The sequence below is a fragment of the Haemaphysalis longicornis genome, unplaced genomic scaffold (assembly GCF_048455015.1).
Source record: "Haemaphysalis longicornis isolate Haplotype H1 unplaced genomic scaffold, Haemaphysalis longicornis Haplotype H1 scaffold_7, whole genome shotgun sequence".
Taxonomy (NCBI): Eukaryota; Metazoa; Arthropoda; class Arachnida; order Ixodida; family Ixodidae; genus Haemaphysalis; species Haemaphysalis longicornis.
In genome coordinates this window covers 191,556,829-191,576,819 of record NW_027526422.1, presented here as the reverse complement: position 1 = coordinate 191,576,819, position 19,991 = coordinate 191,556,829, and the positions used below count along the sequence as shown (strand labels likewise).

At 43.3% G+C, this 19,991-nt stretch overlaps 1 long non-coding RNA gene across 1 annotated transcript; it reads left to right on the top strand.

The window, feature by feature from the left end:
* The first annotated feature begins 13,503 nt into the window (after positions 1–13,503).
* Positions 13,504–17,842, top strand: LOC144147345 (uncharacterized). The gene is made up of 3 exons (XR_013317896.1): positions 13,504–13,642; positions 16,552–16,631; positions 17,612–17,842. It is a non-coding gene; the product is annotated as an uncharacterized LOC144147345 (long non-coding RNA).
* Positions 17,843–19,991: the final 2,149 nt, after the last annotated feature.

Genomic DNA, 19,991 nt, shown 5'->3' with positions numbered 1-19,991 from the left:
CGTCGGAATTGTTGTTTCTTTTTAGCTATCAACTAATCTTAACGACGAAACCGTGGGATAATGAGCTTTTGCGCGGATTTTATGCTTTTTGGGGGGGGTGTGAAGATGTGTCAGTATAGGGATCCCGCACGGAACATAATATATCCGGTGAAGACGCAGGTCAGCCACACATCTGCAGACATAGTTAGACTTCTTAGGCGAACAACGTGTTAAGGAATGGAAAAGTAATTTTGCATAAAGCTGAAGGTGCTTGTTCAAGTCGTCAAACGGTAAAACGTAACTTGGGCGTAGCGACTGTGCGATGACTAACTCACGGTGCAAGTTCACAGTTTGTTAAATGCGAAGCTTTTGGTAACCAACAAATGACACAAAATGCCCCAAACAAACATGAGGCTATAAGCATTGCTCCGATATTTCTGTTTTGCAAATATACTGTCTGTATTTCCTTGTGCCTTTCGATGATCCTAAACACGCAACAATAGTTCAGGAGATAAGTTGGTTGGTACAGGAAGAAGACATTCACACTCGTACATTATTAAAATGCATGCCACATAATACTATCTATTACACTGGTTGCCTTTGTAGTCAGCTGAAGTGTATTCAGAATATATATAAATGTCTCTGTATCAATAAAAGGTGTTCGGTGGGAACACGCATGTGAAAGATAGCGTATATTCAAAGGTCGTAAACAGTTATGTGCAACATATTTTTGAACATCCAAGAAGTTCAATATCCTGGGCAGGAGAAGTCGATTTGGAATTAAAAGGTGATTGCATGTCGTTTTAACAATGGTGGCCCAGTGTAGAGCTTTACTACGGTGAATGTCTAGGTGTGGGAACTCTGAGTCCAGGAATGTTAACGTGGGCATGTCCCGCGTTCGATTTATAGTGCTCTGTGGAAACTTTTGTGGCTACCCTGCAAGAGAAAACGCCTACAAGCCCCTGAACGCAGAACGTGGGAAGAGACTATATGTGATGCTTTTAAAATATTCAGTACGAAAGATTAGCAGCCACAGCAACTGAAGAAGGAAGCTCCTAATGCGCTCGCCTTATAATTTTATTTCTCTATTTTGTATCCCATCATGCGTGATTTGTCATACACGTGTTTCTACGCATGGCGTCATTTGTATTGCATGCAGGTTGCATCTGCCCTTAAGCCTCCGGTGTTCACGTGAAACCCGTAGACATACTCGTTTTTTATGCCTTTTTATTTCCAATTTTTTCTGCCGGTGTGGCGAGTTTCTGCCTGTTACGTTTCACCCGGTACCTACTGGCGCTCGTAGCAGTTGATGCATGATGCGGTTACCGAAGAGGACGCCAAGCAGGAAAGAAACGCTTGTTTGCAATAAATGTTTTGCTAATAAACAGAGGCAGAAATTTCTGCAAACTGAATTCTATTTTATTCTAATCTTTTTATTTTAGGCATGCATTACAACCCATCCTAAGCTGCAATCTTCTTGGAATACTAAGGCATAATATTCGACTGCCCTGTGGCATCAACTGAATTCACAGCCGTAGTTTCGCATTTCGTTCAAAACTGCTAGGAGATTCTACACAAAATGGAAAGAGAAGAGCCCGCCATGGTGGTTCAGTGGTTAGGGCGCTGTGCTGTGCAGCTTAGTGGTCGTGATCTCTAGTGGTCAGTGTTGTGCGCCACCTCACTGTCAAGTTGGTCGAAATGGGGTAAACAAATACGGCTGTAGCTATGGTCGCGTAACACTGTCTATAAAGAGGCTTTTCCCGCTTGGTATTACAAACACTTATGGGCGGCCGTGGTACCCTAACCACCCTGTCGTGACAAAGTGAAAAGGTTGAATCAGTAATATCCACGCCCTGGCAAACTTCTGATCTTATAGGCTAGGTATTTCTTGGGTATATGTCCATCTTGCGGTTCGTGCTCCATATGGCTCGATTGTGCAAAAATCACCTCCTAGAGAACGAAATGTAATAAGAGTTTGTTTTTTAAATTCCTGACACATTTTTCGATAACTATGAGTACCGTTTGGTTTTTTGCCAATATATGTAACCCATACGAACATATAATTACTACTTTGTAGGAAAGTAAAAAAAACATTTAAAGTGCACTTTCGGAGTTTGAGGTAGGTACTGAATTTTCGCATTTTTTACTACGTGTTCAGCACTCTCATTTACCCATTTCCTACATAGGGAAACTTACCCACAAGAAAAACCCGAAAAAGTATTTTGAAATTTTATTCAGGAAAATGCAAACTAGTGCGGGGGATTATTGAGGAAACCCAACGAACTCACTATCGGGAACCATATATCAGCGCCCTGCCTAATTGCACTATCTATAGTTTGGAAAGCTGGGTCTGCTACGAAATCATAAGGGTTTGTTTTTTACGATGTTATAAATTGAAATGTGACTAATTGCGAGCTAGAAAGCATTCGCGAGGAAGGTAGCTGTGCCGCAGAAGTTATTTCGCCCACTTTCCTCCACGGACTCCGTACGCGATTGAGCTATAGGGGGGGCGGGAGGGTGCGCATTAGTTACGTTAAATAATATCGCCGTAAAAGGCCACAATGGTTCTAGAAATCATGAATATATATGGAAGGCTTGTTTCTATGACATCTCTTTTTCGTTTTCTTTCATTTCAACGTCTACAGAGTGACTTCACGGTTTTTGTGAAGCAATGCCTTATCCGGTGAATCTAGATTAGTGGGTAGGTGTGAGACTGTGTTTATTTGTTATTTATTTGTTTATTATTTATTTTCAATACTTCAGTCCATTCGCAAGACCATAGCAGCGGGGCTTGCACGTTGTACATGCAGGTAGTATGCGCACACTGGACAAACATGCGGGAAAAAAGAAAAATAGACAATCCTAAACGTGGGCACTCCTCAAAGAATACCAAGCAAGAATACAGAATATTATTCGCTGTAGTCATATATAAAAATAAATAACTAGACAAAGGCTAAGCATCTTGAAAGCGAAATACTGCGAAAAACTTTTGTAACAAATCTCCGCAACACTAGCAGAACAGGGTAGTTGCGCGAACTGGGATGAAAAACTTCAACTTAACAGACCCGCCTGTTGGGTCTTTGGCTCCTCGAACAATTCAACAGAAGGTGGTAATACCTCCGAGAATGAAGGCATTGTGTGCTAAGCAATTTTATTTCCTATCTTTGTGGCAAAGTTCATTATTGAAATCGTATTAGTACTCGAAGGACCTAAACTATTCGATTCTCTTGTAGCTAGTGGAAAAAAGTTATTTAAATTGTCAAGGTACTAAGAATATTCTTTTGAACTGCCGTAGTGTTTACGATGTGTTGTGCGGGATTCTGATAGGCGTATGTACAGGGATGGATCGATTTATAATGGTTGCCAATAACCTTCAAGATAAATTTGAGACGCCCCCGTTGTGCTCTAGCCACTGTTGTTGGAAGGCCACAAATAGATAAGATAGTTGTCAGGGAATCAATGTACTTATATGTATGCAAAATATACTCGCTGCCTTCCTTAAAAGTCTTTCAATTTAGTTACATTGCCTACTGCGTGGTAACTATATTGTGTTAGCGTATTCTAGTACCGGTTTCCCATGGGCAGTGAAGGCTAAAAGATTAGTGGATTGCGACCATTCGAAGACATCTGTGTGCACCCCTTAAAGTTTTGAAAACAATTGTTACACCAATTATTCATAGAATTTGGAAATGTAGTCCATCTGATGCTGTAAACAGGCATGAAAGATTCTTTCTTGTTATAGTCATGCACAGGTATTATTAGGGTTACTAGATAATTTCCAATCGACGCACCGGTGAGCACGATGTTTTAATGAATCAGGAATCATGCCGTGATTGCAGTGGACTGTAATTTTGTTTTAAACAACGTAGTGGGTGGTTAACTTTCGCAATAAAATAAAAACACATAGTAAGCGCCGTGCTGCTGGGCAACGCAGATATACGTGGAAAGCAGAGAGAATTTATAGCCATGGCTTTGGATCCTTTGTTTGGAGTTATATGAAGCATGCACCCCACAGAAACGCAGAGCAGAGCCTCTGACACATTAGTCGCAGCAGAAAAGTGGAAGAGGCAGTCAGCGGCCCTCAACTGCACATTTATGCTTTCACGTTCACAACTACTAAGAAGCGATTAAGTGTACCAGGGTCCTTTTCAGCGAAACGGCAATGTCGTAGCAAATATTATGCAGCGGTTGAGGTCATAGCATGCTAATTTTGTGTGGTGCGTTGAGTGGCAGTCGTGTATACCAGCTTTATTACCACCATATTTTCTCCAGCCTTTACCTGATATCCGAAGCGACTCGGTGCAAAACTGTAAAGCGGTCCTGCGTACGGACCATGCAATGTTCTGTTTTGTTAAAACATGCGCCTTGCAAAAAACTATGGTATCTTCACTGCTGACGAATATATTATAGGCATTCCGCGAAATTTAAGGGCAAAAAAAACCGCAATATCTACCTCGCTTGATATGCTAAAATATTAAAGCTGAACACTTTTATTCCACAAAATGTATGGCCAAACCCTTAAACAGTATCTACCTGGCTTGATATGCCAAAATAATAAAGCTGAGCACCGTTATTCCGCAAAATTTGTGGGCAAAAAATTACGCATTATCTACCCAGATTGATATGCTAAAATAATAAAGCTAAGCGCACTTATTCCACAAAATGTATGAGCAAACAATAAAACAGTATCTACCTGGCTTGATATGCTGAAATAATAAAACTGAGCACTGTTATTCCGCGAAATGTATGGACAAACAATAAAACAGCGTCTACCTGGCTTGATATGCTAAAATAATAAAGCTGAGCACAGTTATTTCACGAAATGTATGGACAAACAATAAAACAGCGTCTACCTGGCTTGATATGCTAAAATAATAAAGCTGAGCACAGTTATTTCACAAAATGCATGGGCAAACAATAAAACAGTATCTACCTGGCTTGATATGCCAAAATATAAAGCTGAGCACAGTTATTCCGCGAAATGTACGGGCGAAAAATAACCCAATGTCTACCTGGCTTGGTATGCTAAAATATTTCAAGCTCAGCACAGTTATTCCACAAAATGAATGTGCAAAAATAAAACTATATCTAGTTGGCTTGATATGCTGACATATTGAAGCTGAGCACAGTTTCAAGATTCTAGTTCCCTATTCCAGTCGTTATTTAGAATTTCTTGCTATAAAAAAGAAGCTTCGTCGCTAGTACCCTAAATGCTATCGCATAGAAGAGGTTTCCTGTAGTCCTTTTCGGGGCTCTCCTATGCTTGTTTCGTCAAACTACTCTTATGGAGCAACTAAAAGCGAAGCTAAAGCGCCACTTGTTGCATGTTTACAAGGAATTAGGTTGATGGTTGTCGGTGACCTGGTAAAATTTGAGATTGCTTTCGCACACAGTAATAAGAACTTCATTCGAAACGAAAATAAACATTTCTGATATTTTGAGTGTCGATAATAAACGGCCCCATATTTCAGTGGAGGAGTACACGTGCGTTTTAATTTATTTCGTCTTCCTACTAAACCTCATGGCTTTCACCTGCATAGTCGGCTCTCAAATCTTAGCTGCCGCGTTGGCTCTGTAGCTATGGCGTTGTGCTGGTGAGCCCGTGGACGCTGGTTCGAACATGGGTCCCGGTGGCTGCGTTTCTGAAACAGAAAAGAAAATTAATACTCCCGTGTGTCCATATTTCCCCGAGTGGCAGAAATTAATCCGGAGCCGCCTCCCCCCTAAGGCGGCCCTCATAACCAGGTGCGAATTCGGTTCGGTAAACACCACAATCTTCAATTGGTCTAGAATCTGATAATTCTTGATGTTGTCTTCCCCTGCATGCTTTTTACCATCCATTATATATGTACGTAATGAAAGTGCCACACTACAATCACGGCTGGATGACTTTGAAGACACTGCACATGGAGAACATTTGGTATTCTATGGAATATCTGATTGTGCGGAAGAGACGTGGGCTGAAGCAGGAAATAAAATAATTGGAATTCTTTCTGGCTCGTTTAAACTGCAATTGTCCGAGGAAGCGATTAGCCATGCACTCAAATTAGGAGCGTTTGTCGAAAATAAGTGCAGGCCAATCATCGTCCAATTTGCTTCTTTTAAAACAAAAGATTCAAATTTTTCACAAAAGTCTACGCTACGCGGCACAAACATTTCAGTTACTCAGGACTTTTTTAAGGCAACGCGCACCGTACGTAAAAAGTTGCTGGAATTCGCGAAGGCCACCGGCTAGCCATTTTCTATGAAGTACAATAAAGTTGTAATCGACAAAAAGAGCTATGTCTATTGCAGTATTACCGATCGTGTTGTTGAAATTGATCTACAGGATGGACGCTTTCAAAACTGCCGAAATAATGATAATAGTCTAGGCCAAGCCGGATCGTGTTCCACAAACAAAAGCGAAGGTCAGTCGTCCACGTAGCTAGATGTGCGCACACAAGCTGGTGCTATTGAGCGGGAATTTTTTTTTTCTCCCTTGTAATGTAAGGAGCATAATGAACCAGCGTGACGAATTATTATCCCTTGTTCATGCGTGCCTGGCAGATATAATTATACTGACGGAAACTTTGTTGTCAGTGAAAGTTGACAGCAGGGAAATTTTTCACGGTGCAAAAAACTACGTTCTTTATCGGTACGACCGGGGTAGCCGTTCAGCCGGAGGTGTCTTAATTGCGGTATCAAATGAATTTGTTTCTTTCAAAGTTAATGTCACTTCTGTTCTAGAATTACCTTGTGTGCGCATTCGTATGTACCACAAAGACTTCATTCTTTGTGCCAGCTATCGGCCTCCAAATTTTTTATCAGGCTTTTTTGAGATATTTCATGATGTTTTAAATAAGATAAATATTAGATTTCCTGGTGCAGTCTTCTTTGTTTTGGGAGACTTCAATCTGCCCGATATTTCTTGGTGTTTGCCCCAACCAAGTTCGAGCACCAGTACGTCTGAAAGCGCATCTTTTGTCCGTGTGGGCTCAGATTTCAATCAAATACAACTTGTTAAATACCCAACCCATGTTACTACTACAAGTGCAACTATTCTAGACTTGGTCCTCACAACTCACCCAGATCTTGTTACATCCCTTTCTGTGATACCTGGTCTCAGTGATCATTCAGCAATCCACTTCACTATTCCCAACAGAAATCCCAGACGACAGAAAACCTCGAAAACATTCAGAGATTACAAACGAGCGGACTATGCTGCAATAAATAGGGAGCTGGAAATGTTCACCGAAGAAATGTTTCATAATTTTACTCAGCGTTCTGTAGACAAAACTGGGCATCTGTTCAAAACCAAGGTGTCCGAGTTAATAGACCACAATGTACCCCTGCGTAGAATAACGAATACCGTTCAATCCCCCTGGTTCACACCGACCCTAAAGCGACTACGCAATAAAAAGCAGCGCCTTTTTCGGAAAGCCAAACCCTCGAGGTCAACTGACCGATGGGCTGCGTACACTGAGACAGCCGGTGAATATGCGCACTCGTTTGCCGTGGCTAAGCGTTCTTTGTTTGAAGTTGCCCTCCCCTCTATGCTTAGAACTAATCCCCGCATATTTTGGCTATCCTTCAACGGAAAAAGTGAAAAGAAAATTGAACTGATGTCTGAAGACGACTGTGTGATCCGAAGTGAAATGTACTGTGAAGCCTTAAGTGCGGTATTTTCGTCGGTGTTTGTAACCAGTGTACCATAAAGTTCGCCCCCTTTCCCTGCCTGCAATTGTTTACCCATGGATCCATTAGTCATAGACTTAGTGGGTGTTACAAAATTGATAAGAAATCTGAAACCTTCTTCCCCCGGAGATGTGGGTATAAACCCCATATTCTTAAAAAATACTGAAGTATTATCCGCTGTAATTCTATATAGGATTTTTTCGCAGTCTCTGGAAACTTTGCCTTTTGCCCAAAACAGGTAACACTCACAATCCCATCAATTACAGACCCATATCGCTCATCAGTGTACCATGTAAAACTGTTGAGCACAATATATACAGCCATTTAGTCCACTTTATCGAAAACAATTCTTTTTTAGCAAGTACCAATATGGTTTCAGAAAAAATTACTCCTGTGAAACTCAGTTGCTTAGCCTCACTAACGACCTATTTTGCGCCGCTGACCGTTCTTCAGTTATCGACTGCGTATTTATCGACTTCGCAAAGGCATTCGATACCATTTGTCACAAACTACTACTTTCTAAATTCAACTCAATCAATCTAGGCGTAAATATTCTCAAAAGGTTGGAGTGTTTTTTAACTAACCGCACACAAAACGTAGTTGCTAATGACTTTATTTCCACGCTCGGCTCTGTTACGTCTGGTGTGCCGCAAGGTTCTGTCTTAGGTCCCCCATTATTCTTAACTTATATTAATGACTTTCCGAACACACTATCATCAACTATTACACTTTTCGCGGACGACTGCGTAATTTACACAGAAAGTTTGGATTCCGCCGACCAAAGTGCGCTACAATCTGACCTAAATAAGATTTCTAGGTGGTGCGATACAGGGTTAATGAAACTGAACACAAATAAATGCAAAGTAATGCGAGTAACCCATCAGAAATTAATACTACAGCGTGCACTTACATACTCAACCACGACCCCCTAACCAAAGTGTCATGTTACAAATATCTTGGCGTGTACATCTCGGATAACCTTTCTTGGCAAACACACATTGAACATATCACAAGGGACGCTAACCGCGTGGTCGGTTTTTTACAGCAAAATTTTGCTCTTGCTTCAACAGATATTAAACTCCTTTTATATAAAACTTTAGTTCGGCCAAAGCTCGAGTATGCGTCGTCGATCTGGGACCCGCATATCAACTCGTTACTTCATGATATCGAAGCTATTCAGAATCGGTCCGCACGCTTCATATTATCTGTTTTCGTACGGTTAGCATCACTTCCATGAAATTTACCCTTAACCTAGTTGATCTGTCTGTTCGCAGGAAAGTATCACGACTTTGTCTTTTTCGTAAAATGTATAACGCCAATTTAACGCTCAAAGATTCGATGCTTTTTCCTTCCACTTATCATTCGACAAGAAACGACCATCAGTTCAAGGTTGGCATACCCAGCAGCCCGACAAACTATTATTACAACTCATTCATTCCTAAAGCCAGCTCTGACTGGAACCACCTCCCCACCTAAATTGCTTCAATAATTACTCCAGTCGCTTTTCAAGGCGGCTATTAGTGACCATATTACCTGATTTTCCTTTCTTTCTCACACTATTTTTCCGTGAATTCCGTGGTTTTGTGTAAATCCTGCTGTGTTGTTCCCGAATATGGCAAAGGTTTTATCAACCTTCTGATTTTTCCTTTCCTGATATTGTTTATATTACTAGTTGATGTGTATATTTCAAATATGTGAATACGTTTCTTATGTGTTACCAAACTCCTGCTGTATTGCCTGTAGAGTGTTTGACCCCCACTCCTCTCTGTAATGCACATGTGCATTGAGAGTAAATAAATAAATAAATAACTGTCGTCAATCGGAAAATCCTAGTTCCCGTGGGCACATTTTCTTCTTATTTCTGGAAACCCCTGAAGTTGTAATGAGGTTGGATAAATTAGCGGACTACTTGCGGAACCCCAACAAATTCAACAACAAATAGTTCCAACGTTATTTCATTGCTATTTCCAAAATTACGCCCACCTCCCCTCGCGTGAACCCTGGTGTGATGCGACTCTGAGGGGGTTCAAGCGCAAGCGAAGAGCAACCGTCGACCGAAAGGCCGCCGGAGAGCGGCACACCGGTTATATTCTAGGCACTATATATGCGCAGCGTGCCCGAAGCAGAGGAAACAGCGGAGAGAGAGAGTACTGCACATGCGCAGCACCGTGCACAGCGCCGCCCACCGGCGGAGTGAGAGCGCGCTGGGACGCACACGCTCTCACCTGGACAAGCGCCAGCACCGGTGCGTCTGCCGCGGCTATGAGGCAACACAATCCACTTTAATCCAATCAAATCCAATCCAAGCCAAGCCAAGCCAAGCCAAGCCAAGCCAAGCCGAGCCAAGCCAATCCAATCGAATCAAATCCAATGCCCCCCGCGAGAGAGTGTTCGCTATCGGAGAGGAGAGCGGGAGAGTGGCTTCGGACAACGGACGCACGCCGCGGACAACAACGGATGCACGCAGGAAGGACACGGCCGCCGACAAGAGATGCTCTGAGCGTCGCACCTAAAATATAGGTTGTCTGCCTCAAAGCTATGTCTGTAAAGTTTTCTGCACCCTGGATCTTACCGCTTCAGTTGAACGAGGATTTACTATTACACAAAGAACATGCTAACACCTACCTGGCGTGCCTAATAAAACCATGTCACACAGCCAGTGCCAATACTAGGGCATGGTATCAAAAACATTTTTTCGGTTACCTCATAGGTGCCGATTAATTGCATAATTACAGAAGCCTCATGCGGATTGCCCTAAATCTACTTCTAGCCCTCCGTTAAGGTGTGGCCGAGTTCGCCCACCAATAAGAGACAAGCTGCAGAGTCTAGATACTTTAGTATGGTTCGCCTAATTATGCGGAAGCGCCTTTTCTGAAGAGATGTTTTATTTTTACATGCTGTAGAGTCTTGCCATACAGCTAGTATTACCCGTGGTTTTCTAAGCTCTGTATACGTAACGTGCCACCAGCATTGCTATATAGGAAAGCGTATTTTTGTACGACTATGCTACAACACGCACACGCCCAGATTGCTCGTGCTTTATATAGCTAAGAGTTCCGGTAACACCACATGCGTATGGAGTGCACGTGCCTTCGGTGAAATAAGTGAACACAAGCGCTCACTCCCGGACGTGAGCACGGTGACCAGATGACACTGCACTTTATTATCATCATCATTAACAACAAAAACAGCGTACCAAGGCAAACTCCAAAGCGAAGGCCTCTACCTAAAATCGGCCTGAGTAGATCGGCAGTAAAAACAGACACCAGTAGACCTGCCATGTTGCCTCATGGTAACCTAAGCTGAATGTGATACTCGAAGAGGAGTTACCGAGAAGTATTGAGCGTACCCGCTGGGGGGGATCACTTGCTAAGGCGTTGCGCTGCTGAGCCGGAGGTTGCGGGTTCGATTCCCGGCCTTGGCAGCCGCTTTTCTGATAGAGGCGAAAAGTAAAAACGCCTGTGTGTACGAGATATCGGCGCACGATAAATTTCCCCAAGTGATCAAAATTAATCCGGAGCCCTCCACTACGGTGCGCCTCATCGCCTGCGTTGCGTCGGTGCGTTAAACCCCACAATCAATCAAATCGAAATATTGAGCGTGTGAAAAATGAGTGAAAGTTGTTAAGGAGGAAGTTACGGTTGGGTCTACACACTGTTTGAAACCAAGTAGACAACGGAAAATATTTTTTTCTCACAAGCTGGCGAGCCTGAAATAATGAAAGACTCTACCGACCACACAACTGATCGAAAACAAAAAACATGCGGGGCCTTACTTGTGACGCTGAAGGGATGTCAGCACTGCCGGAATTACTCAATACTACATAACGATGTTCCTTCTTCATACTTCAAACTCAAACCGCAGGATACAACGAACGAAAGTTCTAGAAAACTTCTTCACAAGTCTCCAACTCGAAGGAGGATTTAGTTGACTCACCTATACGTAATAAACAAAACATAATCTGCCCAATGTCCTATTCGCTCAGGCAAATGAGGTTCGTAGGGCGTTTCCTCAGAAAAATCACGTTACATTCTTCCTGTAAAAATATGTTTTTCTACCGGCGATATACTTTTTAATCAAATTGTATACCTTCAAGAACTCTAGAGAGAAGGATTCATACCCTGGGAAGCAAACCGTGGTGTATTCAGAGCGCCAATCATCACCCCAAAATTGCATTCCCACGCAGAGACGATGATCAACATGGAGCAAGCTATATCATTTGTAGGCGCACCACAGGCTCATAAATCCCATAAGGTAAAAAAATGGCGAAAGACATTGCACACCAGTCTTCGCAGTGCATAAATAATAAGTTAGCAAAATGTCTATAACCTGCCGCTAAACAGTTGCATAAGCCAAGTTCTTGTGTCCTAGAATATGGTGCCCTAGTGAATTGTTTTTTTTTTTCAATTTTCTAGGATGTCGAAACTACTCTTGAGGGCTCCCCCACACAATTTCGTCATGCGCCCCCTCTTAGGAGGGTCTCGTGAGGGCTCAGCCTACTGCGCTACCCCTCACGATTTCGCTAGACTTTGCTTCGCCCTTTTCTTTCTATCTTCCCTCGGTTACACCTCCGACGCCTAGGCCAAGCCACAGCAGTGGTCGCGAAAGTGTACGCCCTAACACAACTAAAGTGCTACGCACTAACATGGCTCCGAAATCGGACCGTGAGCTCATACTGAGGACAGTACTGTCATTTGTTGACCCACCCGGCTTGTGTAGAAACCTCTTAATATCGTCCGCACTCTCCTCTGTGCAGTCCTCTAAATTTGTGACTTTGTTTAGAAGTGGGTAGAAGCCCTAAATAACGATGTTAGGTTGCTAACTCTATCCGCCTACTAGCGCGGCACGGGACGAAGGTGACAAGTTTGCCTACAGCAGATATAGTTGGGTTTTACGGGTTGTCATAGGACCCAGTGTAGCAGTGCCGTGAAGCTTTCGTGGGGGATCTCAAAGATATCTTCAATTTGACCTATCTAACAAACCAGACCTGCCACAGAAACTGCGTACTTTACTGCCCCAGATGTCCTAAAATAGTGCGAGGAGGTTTTGGCTACAGGGTGAACTAGAGCCGTTGCAGACGCCAAGTAGAATAGACCGAATGTAGATAATTTATGGCAGCCGCCGTGGCTCTGACGTATACGCGGCACAAGGAAATACCGGCTGTAGAGTAGACTAAAACTGCGCGAGCGTAGGTCGCCAAGCACGCCCGTTGTCAACCGGTTCGGATAATGACAACCTCACCACTGTTATCATTCAAGGGATCGTAGTTTTTTTTATTTCTTTAAATAAAGGATGAAATATGTTTGCCATGTGGTTCGCTTTCCAGGAAACACGTGCATAGGAACGTAACATTAATCTGCTGCATGTTGCATACGCGGTGGATCCTCGCGCGCTTCCCCAGTGGGTTGCACCAGTGCGAGTCACTACCACAGCCTGGTGATTGATGCACAGGATGCTTCAACCACAGTACGAATAGTGCGGGTTTTTTTTCGTCATTTCTTTGGGGATGACGTTTATGTTGGCAAAGACATTCTTAAACGTTTTTGTCTGTGACTTTTGAAGTTTCCGCTTTTTTCAACGAATCAAGCACTGAAGGCTTTTCGTGCAACTCGTGCAACGTCTGTCTACGTAGAGTAAAATGAGCGGCCAGGCTGACGGCGAAATACTTTTTTCTATTATGCGCTTCCTACGCATGTGCATGATATCATGGTTACCACCTGCAACCCATGCAGTCCTTTGGTGCACGTGGCTGTAAAAATACATACAAAAGTGCCATTGCGGCTGGTGCACGAAGACGTCACGTGCTTTCCAGGAAATAATCGCAGTTGTGCCCAGCCAGGGCAAACAAGTGCAGTGGTTTCCCATAAAAATACGCTTTTCACCGTCGCCATTTCACCTATCATAACCAGCTTGTCAAGAAAGAAATCTGCAGGAACAATGAAGGCCATCGTTTTTCTTCTGCTGGTGTCTTTCGCAGCGGCCGTACTCGGTGAGTATGGAGCCAATACGCAACTACTTTCATGAACTCTTTGGGAATATTTTTAACACCATTACAGGCAGCGCCACGATTGATCCCTACATGCTCTTGTCCGATACCTCAAAGTTTTAAACGACATAGAAATGTTCGGACGCAACTTTTCGGTCCCCGGAGAAGAACGAAAAAACTCATCGAATAATTCGAGTACATTTTTTTTCTCGCATAAAAGTAATGCCGAGGGCCATTTTGTTTCGGTGGCTCAGTGGTCATGGCGCTGTGCTGCTGGGCTCAAGGACGCGGGTTCGATTCCTGGTCGCGTAGGCCACTTTTCTGATAAAGTGAAAAGCAAACACGCCCGTGTGTTCGAGATTTCGGCGCACGTAAGGATGTCCAAGTGGTGAAAATTAATCCGGAGCCTTCCACTATGGCGCGCCTCGTCGCCTGTGAAGCGTCGGCGCGTTAAACCCAACAATAAATCAACGGTCGCTTCTTTTACTGTTTTAAGTCGCAAATTAAGCATATATTTCGGAATCCATATGTGCCTATATATTTTCCGCGACGAGGCCAGAACTAGGACTTGCATCGCGCACTACGCTCACTCCCAGACAAGGAGTTGCACAAACTCGAGTACCCTATTGCTCAGAGGTAATAAATTACAACGATGCAACTCTTGCCGGAAGGAAACTTAAAATTTCGAGCAAGAATGGTAAGCCTAACCACTCTAGCCTGTGTGCTTACGCGCATGTGTCCCGCAAGACTGCACGTTAGCAAAGGGACGGATTGTACGAGAACCATGAGCTTTATTTGATCAAGCAATTAGAGCAAGGAAAAAAACGCATCCCGGTTCTTTTATAACTCGCCGATACAGCGATTTAGAATGACTGTCTACGACATACGATGGCTGATTTAACAAGAACAGACAGAACAGTCTCAGCCTTTGTTGTGCAGTAACGGTCTTGTGCAGTCTTACTACATTAGTTCTGATGGCACTCTGGGACCAGTCCAAAAGCAAGAAGTTGCAAAGGCGGCGTCGTGGACCACACCGAGAGCCTACTGTGTCATAATAAGCATCTGGCAGTGACCGCATGCTCTCATGGCTGTCAAAATGGCATCCGTAACGCCATTTCTTGTAATATAATGAATCTTCATGGCATTAATACCGTGATGCTTTAAAATTGACGAAAGTGATACTCTCAATATTTCATTGCGCCACAGCACATCTTCTTGCTTCTTTTATTATTGTCCTCTATACTTACAGTTTTCAAAGTTTAAGCCTGGCTTGACCAGAGTCTCCAAAATATGTATGCTACTGAAATGTGCAATTTAAAGATAAGTCAGAACACTTTCGATTTAGCTAGCAACAGTTTTCAAGTACGTAGAGAAGGAGAATGAGGCCCTCAACAGCTTTTCTAGTTTCGGTGTCCAAACAGTAATAATAAAAACTAATGGTGCGAGGAAAACTCTGCAAAAATTACTGACATTCCATGGAAGCTAGTATATTTTCGCAGCAGTAAAAAATGGACGTCCGAGACTTTTGACGGCGACATAAAGAAAACCACTTGCCTAATAAATCCGATCGTAACATTGTGGGTCGTAAAGCCAGTTTCAGGTCGTCCGTTGTTGCAGTTACTATGGCTGCGGATTTCTGTACAACGCGTTCACATCTTAAACAGTGTAGCTACGAATCCTCACAAGTTTCGAACAAATTGCTTGGAGATCTGAATATTTTCCAACCTGCACATTTACGACTATAATACTTGGTTTTTACTGTATCCAAACCAACTTGCAGGGGAAAAAATATGATGGAGGATAATAAATGTAGTCAAATTGATGGGAAAAGATTCTTGCCGAGTCGTGTAGCCGCAAAGTCAGAAGCCGATTCCATTATGGCTTCATCGTGAGTGCATCTGATCTCCACTCCTTAAGAGGGGAACTGGAATCGCAATTCCGGAAGGCCGGAATACGGGAGAATTTCTTGGTGCATTACAAGTACTTTTATGTCGCATGTTTGCGCCAACTGATGCTAAGCCGTGCTTTTGAGAAAATAAGGAGACGAGCGATCTCTGCTACAGTTGGCACCCTTTACCTCTTACTCCAGCGCTCACCCAATGAGACGGCGCATAAATTTCTAAATTCTCTCCGAAGAAAACATTCCAAAAAAAAGTTAGCCTTCTGTGGTAAAGCTGTTTATTTTATGAAAAAAAGAAGAAACATTCTCCGTATCAAGTATTCCGTTGGTCTGAAAATTTCGTACCGTAAACAAAAGCCATGTCAGGATCCAGTAGTTCTCGCCCAAGACACCAAGCGCACCGTCAGGCTAGGTAGGGCTCACCCTTTGCCGCCAGAGAAGCCCCGCAAAACCTGTTTTTGCAATCAGATATACCGCATACCGTTCAGTATTTGTTAAAATTCAGTATTTGTTAAAAAAATTGCAAACTGGCAACAAAATCGCACGATGGATGATAAGGCGCCTCTGAACCATGAGACCCCACTATGGGTTCCTCGTAAAGACTGGGTTTGAAGCTGCTCGCGAAAGGGGGGAGGGTGACGTCATTGGAGGACGAGCGCATGAGGTGGGCGCTGCCGCCAGAGATGCTCAGCGCATGTGACAAGCCCGTCAAGACGATGAGGAACACTTAATACCTCCCACATGAAAGCTTCCCTGGACATCCACTTTCCAAGGGAGGGGCGGTCGCTATTTAAGCAAAGAAAACCTGGCCGAACAAGAAATAAAATTCTTACCGACAAATCATTTTTTTCTGTCCTCTTTCTAACCCCTTGCAAAAGAATGTGGCAGGGCGTTAGCCTTGCCTGCTTCGAAGTGCACGGAGCATCAGTGCTTGTGAAAAAAGGAAGATCTTCCGAATATCTTCAAGAGCAGTTGCTCATACCGATAATTGATACTTTTTCGAATTTCTCAGGCCATGGACGAAGAGGACACAGACATCATCATCATGGAGGACATGAAGGGTGCGGTGGAGAGAACGAAACCACCACCCCGGTAAGCACATTGACCAGGGCATCTCAGTTTGTCTTTGTATTTGTCCTGGTTGCGCAGCCCATTCATTACGCATGCACTATTTTTACGCGTGCTATTTACAAAGCCAGAAAACATTTCACAGAAATGACTCACGTGAATCTCAGTTACCTACAGTTGACCTACAACAGCACTCTCAAAACACTGTAACCTCTGCCCCTAACATAAGGTAAAAATTACGTGCCTGGCGCGCCGCGGAGGCTCAGTGGTGAAGGCGCTGTGCTGCTGTGCCCAGGGACGCGGATTTTATTTCCCACCATGGCGGCCACATTTCTGAATCAGGCGAAGAGCAAAAACGCCCGTGTGATTGAGATTTCGGCTCCAATTAAAGCTTTCAGGTAGTCAAAATTAATCCGTTGACCTCCACCACGGCGAGCCTAATAACCTGTGTAGTTTCGGCTCGTGAAACCGCATAAACAATCAAAATTATATTCTAGGAAATTGCTCCAGCTTCCATAAGTTAGTACCATTATTTGTTCGAGCGCTCGTGATCTATGCGTACGGCGAAAATAATTGCGCCAATTACCTATAGCCAAGCATCATGGCATAATGAAGCAGGGCTTTTGTGAAGACTTTACTTTATGATTGAACAAAACGCTATTCTCTTTGCCCTGCAGTTCGTCTTGCGGTTGCATTTTGGCGATGAAAAACGTTTCTTCAGTAAAAATATCTTGTCTACAGTTTTGCCTGCAAACATAACAGTAAAGTACCGATTCACCCCACAAAAAGGCAAAACTCCTTCAACCCACTTTGCAGAGAAAACAAATTCAGAGAAATTTTTCAGAGACGGTTGATATAATCTCCAAACAAAAGCAATATGAATTCTTAAAAAAATAGAAAAGTAAAAGAATTTATGTCAAAGCAAGATAGCACAATAGAACTCTTATAAAATTAGCCTTTCACAAAGCACGCATCCTCTTTTTTATTCTTTCACACTAATCTAGGGTGTCACCGAAGAAATGCCTGGGTCAACCGAAACGTCTAGCGATGGCGGCGAAGCGAGCACCACTGAAGTCGAAACAACTACGTAAGGCGGGGCCGATAAATTTGTCACTACGCGTAATTCATCGACAAAGGTGGAAATAATAACGATAAAAAAACGACTTCTTTGGTCCGTCTCCGTGTGATGCAGTGTTATTGGTTTGCCATATTCCTGAATAAATTACACTGTTTCATTTTCTGTTTCAGGGTTTTGTTTACAGTGGTTATGGTTCGTGGAGCAAATTATTTTTATCGCGTTATTTACTTTATCGCTAATGCCGTTTGCATTTACTATCCATGCTTGCTAAAAAAAGCCTGGCATTTACACACATATGGTTCCAAATCAGATGATAAAAAACACTGTATTACTTCACAAATTATTGTAGTACATGTTCTATTGTTACAACAATGTTCCAAAAGCGAGTTGAAGAAACGGCTACTTTGTAACATCAAACGCTGTGTAGTCTTTAAGAAAAAATTGCTAAAGCTTTTGTGAAGCCTAATTCTGGCCGCAGAGCTTTTCCAATCATGACCTTAAATAAACATAAGACAATTTTTTTACGTAATCGCAATACTGTCCTGTTTAAGGCTGTGTTCAGTGCCACAAAATACCGATGTTAGTGGCTAGTGTATACCCTGCAAGTCACAACTCTCCGGTAGGCCACCGTGTAATGCTACTTTTAAGCGAGTATGCGTGTTTTCTTGCCATTACAATCATTTTGTTAATGTCGTCTTCACTTTATTCAGACCTCATCACACCATTCTAAGTGTATGCCCGGAATACAGAAGGTTGGGTTACATTGGGAAGTTTACTTGTGACCACAGCTTCCTGGTGACTATTTACCATAATACAGTCTGAGTTTAATCACCGACCAGGTTGACCACACAGCTTCATTGCACAGAAAACACCTTCGTACCTCACCATAAACAGTCTGCTCGTCAAGCTCGCCTGTCAAACCGGCATTATACAAGCCATTTGGGAGGACGATATTCCAACTTTGATCAGCGGACATCCTTGTCTTAGATATTACCTGGTATTAGAAGTCGCAACGAATGGTCCGTAGTACACTCTTGGGGTTGCCCACTTTCTTTATCAGACACATGTATTCTTGGGGAAAACAAATCGCACGGGGAATAAAAAACAGGAATCATAAAACGTGACCTTTTAAGGCCTACAATCTCCCAAGGCTCTATAGGATCTGCCTTCTGAGTTTCATCAGCCATAGCAGAACCGCTATGAAAACTACAATGCAGTACGTTGTATATATGGAAAAAAGGGTCAAATAATTCATATTGGAGATTGATTCGACGGTGTACATTTGAGCAGTGGTTTACTTGTGCACAGATAATGAGGTTCGTTTTAAAAGCCCTTTCCTTCGCCAACCAAACAGGTAAAACCAGCTCTGACACGAACGCATCATGGCTGACAGCTTCCGCTTCAACGCACAACGCTTGCAAATCGGTCGTATATATGTACTGGTAATATACCGTAGCAAAATGTTGATCCGCGACGAGAAATTACAGCATTTCATGCCTACCCCCCAAACGTGGCAAATATTACGCCTAAAAATGGGCATCTCCTTAAACTCCATCGCTGGTTAAGCTTACAATCACCTTGTTGACAACAGCCTCATCGCTATCCTGGAAGGGAATGATTCGCTCTCCTGGACATGCTTATATTTTGGCACATCTCCATACACAAATTGCCACAACAACTAAAGAACACACCTTCATCCCTCCCAGCCCGTCGACTAATATTAAGGGGGGCTTCTATTATTTCTCCCCCGATGCAATTATCGAAGGCCTGCAATCTGATAACTGCAGTAAGAGTACATATCCCAACGCAAAGTCTTGTCTCACAAACATCATCCCAAACTTTGGCCTCGGGCAATGCTGCTAAGTCCCTTCCGCCGTTTCCCTCGTTGCACTCCCCGTGTCTCCATCCTATGTCGTCTCCTTTTGCATTTATCTATGTCACAACGCCCCACCTCCACCAAATCCACGACGAACAACATGGCATCTAGGTCGACGACTTGTTCATACGGACCTGACGTGGATTGTTTGGCGACGAAGACATACTGCAAGCATCCGTAGACTTGACCTGCACCTGCCTTCAAGCTAACGGCTTTGGCTATTCAGAAAGGTGGCCATGGTTGCAAACGACAATTTACCCCTGACCTCGAAACGAGGCGTTTTCAGAACGGAAGGCGTTTATTAGCGCGAGTTTGGCGGCACTAGCCACAATTGGCCGTCTGTTCCCAAGTACCGCCGATGCATGGAGCTGACGACTGGGCTATTGAGAATCGTACGCAAGGTTGAAAACGACAACTTACCCGTGACATC